This window comes from Miscanthus floridulus, chromosome 10 (genome assembly GCF_019320115.1).
Source record: "Miscanthus floridulus cultivar M001 chromosome 10, ASM1932011v1, whole genome shotgun sequence".
In the NCBI taxonomy this organism is placed as follows: Eukaryota; Viridiplantae; Streptophyta; class Magnoliopsida; order Poales; family Poaceae; genus Miscanthus; species Miscanthus floridulus.
In genome coordinates this window covers 15,727,553-15,738,845 of record NC_089589.1, presented here as the reverse complement: position 1 = coordinate 15,738,845, position 11,293 = coordinate 15,727,553, and the positions used below count along the sequence as shown (strand labels likewise).

The 11,293-nt window shown below is 45.3% G+C and overlaps 1 pseudogene; it reads left to right on the top strand.

Moving 5' to 3' along the window:
* Positions 1-210: 210 nt before the first annotated feature.
* Positions 211-7,161, top strand: LOC136488067 (uncharacterized; annotated as a pseudogene).
* The last annotated feature ends 4,132 nt before the right edge of the window (positions 7,162-11,293 follow it).

Below are 11,293 nucleotides of genomic sequence, written 5' to 3'. Positions count from 1 at the left end.
CACAATGGATCGACGGTCCAAAGAGTTCATTGATGGTGTCCATGAGTTTCTGCGTGCGGCAGTTGCAAGGACAAATTCATACCGTGTCCGCGCATTGACTGCAAGAACTTGAAGCAATATGGAAATCCAAAGCTAATCCACACGCACCTTCCCACGAGGGGTTTCAAGGCAGGGTATACATGTTGGACCGAGCATGGGGAAGAAGGAATCATGGAGGATGATGCAGACGATGATCAAGAAGATGATTGGAATAATGTGCTGGTGGATGACGTCATTCAATTCAATGGCCTAGCTTGCGGCTAATGTGTCGGATGAGCCCCCTGTGGAAACCAATCTCGACCAGATACTCCGTGACGGTGAGCGTGACCTGGCCGATGAGAGGGACATTAAGAAGTTCAAGCACTTGAAAGGGGATGCAAGAAAAGCATTGTACGCAGGGTGCAACGATGGAGACTCGAGGCTACACACGACATTGTCACGGTTGCAGTTGAAGGCGAGAAATGGGTGGTCAGACAAGAGCTTTGATGAACTCCTTGTCGTCGTAAAGAAGTTGCTCCCTGAGGAGAACACACTGCCACAGACAACCTATGAAGCCAAGCAGGTTGTGTGCCCACTGGGACTGGAGGTCTAGAAGATACATGCATATCAAATGATTGCATACTCTATCATACTCTATCGAGGGAAGGAGTACGAGAACCTTGAAGCGTGTCCGGTGTGCAAAGCATCCCGCTACAAGTTGAAGCGTGATGACCCCGGCGAGGTCGAGGGGGAGCGAAAAAGGAAGAAACGACCTACGAAAGTTCTGTGGTATTTCCCTATTATACTACGCCTGAAGAGGTGTCAGGCCCCTATTCCAGGGTCCTCTGTGCATCGTGTATCAGTCCCTAGATCAGTAGCTGATACGCACAGTTGAACAAGATTGATATAAAAAACCATACTTTTGTTGATAGCGGGGAAAACATGTTACATTGTCCGCGTTTACATGGAGTGGGCCTTTGGCCTTATGTTGGATATCATAGTTCTATCATAGCAGTCCTAAGACGTCATGGCTCCATTCCTACAGGCAACTTGGAGTGCGGACGTAAACCTTATCCTTAAGCTCAATCCTACATCCTAATCATGGTAGTCCTAGTGTCGCTCTCTTGCGTAGTCGTACGGCTTCTTCCTCGCGTGTATTCCTGTTGTCCTATTCTTGTGTAGCTTCAGCGACTCCATCCTCGTATGTATTCCTGTAGCTTTTCTCCTAAAAACATAGAATGGAGGGGATTGAGTACTTAAAGTACTCAGCAAGCCCTAACTTTGGGATAAAAATGGGTGGTGGATGGCGGAGGCTGTATTTGAAAGTGGTTCCTGGTGGTGGGAGTGATTTATGGTGGTGGAGGTGTATATATATTATGAGTTAGAGTTATATAAAATGGGAGTTTGGGCACTGGGAGAGTATTAGCCCTTCTCGTTAGTCCCCAGAGTTTATAGATTGTAACTTACTTGCTTAGTTGATTGTAACTTACCCGAGTATCACAGTTTCATTACACATAAAAGAGTCAAGTCATTCGAGACCTCATCCCAGCGGTTGCCCATTCCAAGGGCGTGGCTATTTGAATAGATTTGATACACTCTGCAGAGGTTGTACACTTTTCTCCACACGATAGGCACAGTCCCACACCATCGTCATGGCTTAGACAGGCCTAACGAAATCCCGTACCTGGATGGAATGACCTTAGGTATCCATACAACACTACCACGGTCTACTCAAGGGTCGGAAACACACAATGACTTGGATGATCACATAGCATATATATATATATATATATATATATATATATATATATAGGTGCTCGCCCACGGCACAACGATAATTTTACATGGAAGATCACATAACATCCATGCCGACCAGACCACGGAAGATCACCCAGCAACCGGGTCCTCTCCTAATAGTCCGTTGCCACTCCGGCCTCCTAGTAGTAGTTGTACTTTGACCTAACAGGGTGTGAAACCAAGTCTACCCATGCAGACATATGGCTGTACGAATTTTTGACTAGGCGAGATGGCAAATGAACCGGTCCTTATATGACCGAAGCGAGCATCTCCCACAGGAACCCTCACTAGGCGATCCTGCTGAGGTAATCCACACCACATGAAATACCCCCACTCGCTCCTGTCGGAAATAAGTTTTAGGTTGCCAGATTATATTCTAAGTTAACACTGTTCATGTTCTTAAGCTCATCTATGCCACCAAAATCTCATGGTATACCACAAAAGCTCATATCATAAATGCTCATAACATATCACAAAGCTTAGATCTTTTATTCTTACGAATACATAAGAGAAGGTGGTACGAATAATATAAATTAAATGTTGCTAATAATTTTGGTAAAAGTGGGAAGCAATAGGTTCTATTTTATTTAGGAATTTTCTGGGATTTTTCTGGAATAGGAAAGGGCTTACTTTAATCTCCTGTGTACGATTCCGGGTGCACCTAGCATTTTTCTGCGCTAGAGTGGCTGACGCGTGGGCCCGTACCAGTGGGCTCGGCTGCCAGAACTGTTCCATGAACCGGCCGATGCTGTGCCGTGGACTCCTCCCCTTCTCCACCTGATCCATGTGAACCGGTACCACAGAGGGTTTGAGAGGGAGATGTGGCACTGCCAAGTGTGGCCTGCGCGGTGAGGTGTCGTGCCTTGGTTGGCCCTGGCGACGTGGCCAGCGCTGGCATTGGATGCCGTGGGTGCGTACGCTCCCTCTCTCCGTCGGTGGCCTTCACTTTCATCCGCGCGGTCAACAGAGGGAGAGCAAGAGAGAGAAGGAGCAGAGGACACTGGGGCGCCGACGGCGGTCCTGGGCCTTGGCGGAGCGGGCTCCGGCATGAGCTGGCGACGGCGCTTGGCATGGAGGCGGCGGTGGCGGCTTTGGCTCCGGTGCGGGGAGCTCCGGCCAACAGGGTGGCGGCGGGCTCCGCTCTAGGGGCTGGCCGACCATAGCAGGGTGGCGCAGGGGAAAGAGGGACGCGGGGAGCGTGGAGGGAGCAGAGGGGCGCGGGGCACCAAGCTCCGGCGGTGCTCGGCTACGGCGTCGTCCTCGACGCGGCAGCGGCTTCGGCGACAGAGGCGAGCGCGGCGGCGGTCACGGCGAGCTCCTTGGCTTCCGTCCTCCGGCGCGGCTGCTCGTGGCCGGCCGTGGCTACGTCCCGGCGATGGTGCTCGGCCTCGGGCCGAGGTGCGGTGACTCGGCAATGACGACGTCAGCGACGGTCTTGAGTTCCGAGCTCCGAGTCCTTTGTGCTCCCCTCCCCCTGAGCGAAGCTCCCCAGCGGCCATGCCGGCTATTTGTAGTCGGCGCAACACACAGTAAGGCGGTGGTGGTGCCGTGGATATTTTCCGGCCGGCGGGATATTTCTCGGCATGGTAAGCGGGCAGCAGTAGTTCGATGGGACGGCTCGGATGGACAACTGTCGCTTTCGTCTTCCTCTGCTCGACAGCGGGGCCGGGCGGCGGGCGACGACGCGGTGCGGACGCGGCGTGTCCGCGTGGGGAAGACGGCTGCTGCCAGCCGGAGCCGAGCAGCTGGGCCTCGTCATCCACTAGCAAAAGAAGAGGGAGTGGGCTTGTGCGGTGGTGCTGGGCTGTGCGGATTGGGCCGGGCCAGGCGGAAGGGAGATGGGAAAAGAGGGAGAGATGGCCACGGCGCGGGCCGAAGAGAAGGAGGGGAACGGGAGATTGGGCCCGAAGGGCTTTCCCCTTTTTTGTAAACCTTTTTCATTTCCCAGAAAATGTATGTATAGAATTTGGAAACAGATTTGAATTAAGGATGGAATTCAAGGGATGATTTTGGTGCCGCAAATAAATTCTAGTAAAGCAAACACACAAACATCCAAACAAACATACACACGCTCCAAGCACAAATGCAAACGATTTAAAATACGAAACGATTTTCTAACCCTAGAAAATATCTCTAGCGCTATAATTAAATCCTACGAGACACAGAATGTATATGGTGGATTTTTAATGCAAGGTTTATTTGGAAAACTTTTTTTAAAACGGTTTGGCGGAAAATAATTTTATGGTTCTGCAGAAAATAAGTATTCCAAATTTTAATTTGTTGTAGAATTTTAAAAGTTTAATTTTTTAGTGGTTTTTATTAGAATGCAAAACACCGGGTGTTATAAGAGGTTGTTTGCCAACAATCACCACGCCAAGCTGATGCGATGGCACACTGAAGAGCAGAAAGAGGATGGTATGCTCAGACACTGCGTCGATGGATCACAGTGGAGGAAAATTGATCAGAAATACACCGACTTCTCGAAAGAAGTGAGGAACATAAGGTTTGTATTGAGTACGGATGGCATGAATCCTTTCGGTGATATGAGCAGCAGCCATTGCACCTGGCCTGTGACTTTATGTATGTACAACCTTCCTCCATGGCTATACATGAAGAGGAAGTACATTCTGATGCTGCTGCTTATACAGGGCCCGAAACAACCTGACAATGACATCTATGTCTATATTTAACCATTAGTGGAAGAACTTCTTATACTACGGAACGACGGTGTTCTAGTCAAAGATGAGTACAAATAGGAGGAGTTCACTCTTCATGCAATGCTGTTCGTTCCCATCAACGACTGGCCTGCCCTTGGTAACCTAGCGGGCATGAGTACAAAAGATTACAAGGCGTGTATTGAGTGCTTGGATCAAACCGACAGCATTTATCTTAAGCATTGTCGCAAAGTTGTGTACATGGGACACCGTAGGTTCCTCTTGAAGAGCCACCCACTCTGCAGGAAAGGCAAGATGTTTGATGGCACCGTAGATACTCGTTCGAAACCAGCTCACCGTAGCGGCAAACGCATATTTGCTATGGTCAAAGATATTAAAGTTGTCCTCGGAAAGAAATCTCAACCTGCACCGAGTTCATCCAACCCTAACAGTGGACCCCACGGGAAGAAGAACACCCTGTTCGCTTGGGCTTGTTTGGCTTATAAGCCGTACTTTTTCAGCCAACGAATAGTATTTTTCTCTCACATCAAATCGGCCAACGGTACTTTCAGCCATGGTTTATCAGCCAAACAAGCCCAAACGAACAGGACGGAAGTCAATTTTCTGGCAGTTTCCATATTGGGAGGATCTAGAGATCCATCACGCGATTGATGTCATGCACCTGACGAAGAATCTATGTGTGAATATTTTATCCTTTCTTAATTTGTACAGAAAACACAAGGATCCCTGACGAAGAATCTATGTGTGAATATTCTATCCTTTCTTAATTTATACAGAAAACACAAGGATACATTGCAGGGAAGGACCTCCAACACATGGGTCTGAGGAAAGATCTTCATCCAGAATAAAGAGGCAAAGGCAAGCACTACCTAGCTCGTGCTAGCTACACTTTGAGCAAGGAAGAGACGAAAAGCTTTATTGACTATCTTAACAGTATCAAGGTTCCATCAGGCTACTCTTCCAACATAAAGAGACTGATAAATGTTCAAGAGAAGAAATTAGCGCACCTTAAGTCTCATGACTGTCATGTGCTCATGACACAGCTTTTGCCAGTTGCGCTGCGTGGCATTCTTCGGAACTGGGTATGAGGGACGCTCATAAAGCTTTGCTCTTTCATAAATGCCATTTCGCATAAGGTCATCGACCCTCAAAAGCTTTCCAAGCTACAAGCGGATGTGGTCGACACTGTATGCAACATGGAGGCGATCTTCCCTCCATCTTTCTTTGACATCATGACACATCTCCTTGTTCATGTGGTGCAAGAGGCCAACATCCTCGGATCAGTCTTCCTTCATAATATGTTCTCATTTGAGAGGTTCATGGGGGTGCTGAAGAAGTACGTTCGTAACAGATCCAGACCAGAAGGCAGTATTGCAGAGGGTTATTGGACTGAGGGGGTCTTAGAGTTCTATCTAGACTACATGGATTTCAATCCGATTGGTGTTCCTGTCTCCCGCCACGAGGGACGCCTCAAAGGAAAAGGTACCTTTGGCGCTAAGGCAGTGCTATGTAATGATAAGGATGAGTTCACAAAAGCACATTTCACTGTTCTTCAACAAACTACCATTGTTGCTCCATACCTCGAGGAGCACATACGTGTCCTACGCCAGGAACACCCAACTAGGTCGGAGGTTTGGTTGAAAAAGCAACAAGCTGCAAGTTTTGGCGATTGGTTACGCCTTCACATGATGGGAAATCATATTGAAAATGAGAAGTTGAAGTGGTTGGTTGCGGGTCCTTCATCGTTGATCATGATATATCAAGGGTATGAGATTAATGGCTACACATTCTACACCTCAGCACAAGATGCAAAGATCACTAACCAAAATAGCAGTGTGCGTGTGGAAGCATATGACAATGAAGGCTAAAGAAGTGGGATGAAAACGGTCGGAAACGGTATTACAATATAGAAAACGAAAGCGGTCGGTTCGGGATATTTCTACATTTTAGCAATTAAAGAGTACAAAAAATGGTTGAAAATGGTTGCGAAACCAATTGAAAATGACAAATTTTTATGTTTGGCAAAATTCAGAAACGATATCATAATATAGAAAACGGTATCATAATATAGAAAACGAAAGCGGTCAATTCAAAATATTTTCGTACCGTTTTCATCCCCTACAAAGAACAATGTACTATGGATCCATCGAGAAGATCTGGGAACTAGATTATGGTCCATTAAAGGTCCCTCTGTTCAAATGCAAATGGTTAAAACTTACTATGGGAGGCGTAACGGTCGATGAATATGGAATGATGACTACAGTTGACCTCAAACAAACCAGATTCCTGGATGAACCATTTGTGCTTGCCAATGATGTAATGTAGGTTTTGTACGTTTGGGACTTGTCTAGCAAACCAAAGAAGAAGAAGGATGACAAGAAGAAAGATACCAAACAAAAAAGTCAGGACGACGAACGGTCAAAAACCAAGACGGAGGACAAGTCTAGCGACGAGCCAAAGCGCCACATCGTTCTTTTCAGGGAAGCAAAGAATTGTTGGAGTTGAGAACGTAGTCGACGAGAAAGAGTACAACCAGTTTGATGAGCTCCCCCCTTTTGGAGAGGACATGAACATCAACTTGATACATGACAACATAGAAGCTCCTTACGTACGACATGACCATGAAGAAGGGACGCTTGTAAAAACAAAATATGTAAATTTGGCATATTAAGGGTCATCGCAGTTGTAATATTTAACCAACAATTTGTAATATCTATTTTTCATTAAATAGGAATCTCTATGAATTTATGTCACTTATTCTGGATTTATCAAGCTTTTATTTGAATTAGTCAAAATAAATATGAATTTCTTTTAGTTTTCCGGAAATAATATGCTTTTATTTGAATTATAAACAATAAATATGAATTATCTTTAGTTTTGCGGAATACACTAGGCTTTTATGTCACTTATAAAGAATATAAACTTATTCGAGATTTATTGAATTAATAAGCTTTTATTCGTATCATAAAGAATAAATATGAATCATCTTGGGTTTTTGGAATTAATTAGCATTATTATGAATTATAAACAATAAATATAAATTATCTACACTTTTTCTAGAATTAATAATCATTTATATGAATTATTAAAAATAATGATGTATTATTTTTGGTTTTATAGAATTATTCAAAAATAATAGAAAAAGAAAAAGGTGGGCCCAACCGGTAGTGAAGGGCTCTTCCCTACCGGTTGGTGGTCCCAACCGGTAGGGAAGGGGGGGGGGTATATAATCTCCAGGTTGGCTGCGGGGAGCCGGTGACTTAGTAATTTGCCACCAAGCCCTAGCCGGCTCCTCCTCGAGATGCCGCTGCTGCCCATGCGACCCACCTCTGCGCCGCATCTCCGTCGCCGCCACACTTCGCGCGCTGCCTCGGGATGCTGCCACCGCCGCTGCCTCCTCGTCCATCACGCCGTCCTCCTCGGTCGCCCGGCTTCCTCGCCCGCCGCACCACCCTCCTCGGGACACTGCCGCGCAAAGTTAAAAGAAAGCCCCAGAGACGTCTTCTAAGCCAAGTCACGGAAGATAGATTTTTAATAGATGAACATTTGTTGAACTTGAGTAAATTGTTTCCTTTATGTAATTTATAAATACTAAATGTAAACTCGCTTGTGTTTATATTTATAATTAGATGTACTATTCAATAATAACACTCCTCTGGAAAAACAATAAATACTTCCAAACGCGTATATATGTATAAATGCTAAATACCACAATTATATAATTTAATAAACAACTTCTTTGGAAAATTAGTTCCTACCTGTTGGAGGCACCAACCGCTAGGGAAGGGATTCGATCTTCGCTACCGGTTGGCGCCCGTGCCCGGTAGCGATGCCTTGAGGCATCCCGACCGCTTGAATTGGCCACTGCTAGTTACCGGTAGGGAGGCCGGTTGCCTACCGGTTGCCATACTGGCAGTGTAGGCCGGCCCGGTAGCAGTGCTATTCGACTACTCGATGCAACTCACCATCCTAATCTAGACTTGATTTACTCTAGATTCTTCATGCCAAGCAGTTCACGCATCTCCTCGAACTTAACCTTTGCACGTGCCTTGGTGAGTATATCAGTTCGTTGCTCCTCAGTGAGCACATGCTTGACAATGATCAAGCCCTTCTCAACACATTCACAGATGAAATGAAATCGAGTATTAATATGCTTGCTCCTCCCATGAAACACTGGATTTTACATCAATGATATGGCTGATTTATTGTCAACGAAGAGAGTAACTTGCTCTGGCTTCTCTCCTTCCAACATGCTTAACAGCCCTTGCAGCCATATAGCTTGACATGCAGCGGCTGTAGCTGCCATAAACTCTGCCTCACATGATGAAAGTGCTACACTTTTCTGCTTTTGAGATTCCCAAGTGATCGGATTACCATGGTAATAAAACACCAGGCCAGTCGTGCTTTTCGTATCGACAACATCCCCAGCCAGCAGCGGCGAAGCCACAGTGCATGTGTCGGGGTCATGCGACCCCGATAACTTTGTACGAATCAGTGGAACCTCGCGTATTTCGGCCAGCTACGACCCCATCAAATTGAGTTCATGAATCTGTGCGACCCCGGCAGCAGTTTAGTCTAGATTCGCCGCTGCCAGACAGGTTACTGTCACTATAACCAGCTAACACACCATTTCCATCACCTCGTTAACACACCAGACCATGGTCTGTAGTTCCCTTCAAATAACGCAATATTTACTTTACTGCTTTGAGATGCATGGTTGTGGGTCTCACCATGAACCTGCTCACTATGCGAACAGAGTAAGCAAGGTCCAGCCTAGTGTGACATAATTTTTTTTTCCAACACGAGGCATCTCCCCATTCCCATTGTAAGTTCAACGGAAATACAGCATTCTAGAATGTATCGGACAGAAAAGACAAGAGCCAAAGCTAGCTGAGCTTACATACACCTATCAGCAACCACCCTGCCGACATTTGGGCAGACAAAAACGACATCCAAAACATGGAGATAGTAGCAACCGACCTCAAAGCAAACTACCAAAAACATAAACCTGAGAGACAGGTATAAGAGTTGATCTGCCAAAACACAGGAAAAGACATTTTGCGCTCAAAAGGTCTTCAATGAGCTTGTAGCATCATCCCCGGACTTCATTTCCTTCTACTCTTCCTGATCATCCTTCTCTTCTTCTATCACCAGACGCTGACGCTTCTTGGCTCTCATCTCATTCAGCAGCTTCATGGCGATTTCCAGCATCGTGTTGACCCCAGCAACCAATGCCTCCTTATCATTTTCCACAAAGAGTCCTGCCCAGTAACTCATAAGCGAACATGCATAACAGATAATAAAAATAGGACTAGTAATCACATGCCCTTCAAAGCACACTCTGTTCCTTGTTTTCCAAATTGCCCAGCAAACTGCGGCAATTCCCAGGGCATGAAATTGTTTACCAGCAGGCAGCCATTTGTTACACCAATCCCAGCACTGATGTAAAGAATTTGGAATGTTGTTGGCCCCAATAGCATGAGCAACTACTGCCCAAACAGCTTTGGCAGTGCTACACTGAAACATCAAATGATTAAAGTTTTCATCAAGCTCACAGAAGTAACAAGATGGGTTACCACCCCAATTTCTTTTAATCATGTTATCCTTAGTAAGGATTGCATTATTCATACCAAGCCATAGAAAATTTTTGATCTTTGCAGGGATCTTCCCCTTCCAAATGTTTTTATAGTGGGGTCCAGATTCATTAATAGTCATAGCTTGATAAGCAGACTTAACACTGAAATGACCATTACAGCCAAATTTCCAATGAACTAAATCACTACTGTTAACCGAAAGCAGGTTATCAATCTGATACAAAGTCCTATCCCAACTTGTTCTCAAGTCACCCATCAGCCATCTGGAAAAGGTAACCATCGAAGGCTCTGTTTTCACCTGGTGAATGGTAACATCAGGATGCTCACAAATTTTGAACAAATCAGGGTAAATGATATACAGAGGTTTATCATCCAACCAGCTGTCTTTCCACAGCATAGTTCTCTTACCATCCCTGATCACCATTTTCCTCCCCTGCATATACACATCTTTAATTTTCAATAGATCAGACCAAATTGGTGAATCACTTTGCCTGTGAGTCACAGTGCAAATGGATTTGTCTTTCAAGTATTTGGCTTTGACAATTTCTTGCCACAGACCACTCTCAGAATCTAACCTCCACCACCACTTGCATAACAGGCTAACATTCATTTTCCTAATATCTTTAATACCCAGCCCTCCTTTTTTCTTATGTTTGCAAATTTTGGTCCATCTAATCAAATGGTACTTTCTTTTAGTTCCCTCTCCTTGCCAGAAAAAAGTTCGTCTAATTTTGTCCAGATTCTTAGTAATTGTTTTAGGGAGAAGATAGATTGACATGTGGTGAATGGGAGTGTTGTTCAAGCTTGAATTGATCAAGGTTGTACTACCAGCAATGGACATGTTACCCCCTTTCCACACATCCAACTTTGCTGTACACCGTCGGATCAATGGGAGTTCCATCTTCATCTTCATTAAGATTCAGTTTTGCCTCCATCGGAAACTTTGCTGAGTTGCACTCAATCATCCCAGCTTGCTGCAGAATTTTCATGGCATATGAAGCTTGCTTCAATTTGATGACATTCCCTGTTTGCTCTACCTCAATTCCAAGGTAATATGAGAGAAGTCCAAGATCACTCATTTTAAACTCTTGCATCATCTGCTGTATGAAACATTTTATCTCTGCAGTGCTAGTTCCTGTCACTATTAGATCATCAACATAAACTCCCACGATCAGAGTTACAGTCCCTTTGCACTTCTTGTACACAGTG